Raw genomic sequence first — 933 nt, 5'->3', positions numbered from 1 at the left:
GGAAGAGATGTGACACCCTGACTGTTTGCCCTGGAGAGAGTAGAGAGAGACTCTTAGGGCCTAACAAGAACACTGCCATACGGGTCTCAGACATTCACCAAGCAGGTAGTATGCGACACCTACAGTGCTAGGCACTGGTGATACACTGAATAATTTGCTGATACATCTGAGCCACTCAGTGAGGGAGATGAACGCTGAGCAAAAAATGGCCAGCCTAATGGCAGTCAGCAGAGGGAGACCGCCATGGATTATGGGAAACAGGGACGTTAGGGAAGCATCCTGAAGCAAGGGCATCAGAGCCGACGTGTGGCAGATGGGCAGAAGATGGCCAGAGAAAAAGAGGACTTGCTTTCAGCCAGAACATGCTGAAGTACACAAATGATGCTTTCGAGGAACTGAAAGAAAGGCCTGAATGGTTAAGGGAGAGAGACTGGGGAAGCAAGTGGCAACAATGACGTTCATTAGTCGGTGGGGGCAGGCTCCTGAGGACAGCCTCTGTTCTCCATGCGAGGATCTGGCTCTGGCTTGCTGAAAGCTTGCTGACGTGAAGGCCACTAGCAAAGGGAGTGAACTTTGCTTCTCCTTCATCTTGCCCACAAGAGCTCTGAGGCAGCTTGTTCTTCCTGCCCCCCAGAGATGCCCTATGTAGCCAAGTTTCTCCAAGCGCCGAGACATCCTGTGAGATTGTGTCTCCATGCTGTTGGCCATGACGGCCCGGCCAGCATAGGAGGGTCATGCCTGGCACTGCTCCCCGCCCTCCTGTCTCCCCACCCTTTCCCTCATTTTTGCCTACCTGGGATTATACAGCTCACACAAAGCTCTTTATCTTTAATGAAAGCTGGTTTTTCCAGGAAACTGGTGCCCAACTAGTTATAGTTTTGTGTACACCACGTTCCTTGAACCGGACGTTCTACTTGAAGTCTTTCCATCTTC

Source organism: Octodon degus, unplaced genomic scaffold (genome assembly GCF_000260255.1).
Source record: "Octodon degus isolate 3935 unplaced genomic scaffold, OctDeg1.0 scaffold00010, whole genome shotgun sequence".
Lineage (NCBI taxonomy): Eukaryota > Metazoa > Chordata > Mammalia > Rodentia > Octodontidae > Octodon > Octodon degus.
The sequence above is the reverse complement of the archived record's forward strand: the minus strand, read 5'-3'. Positions refer to the sequence as shown.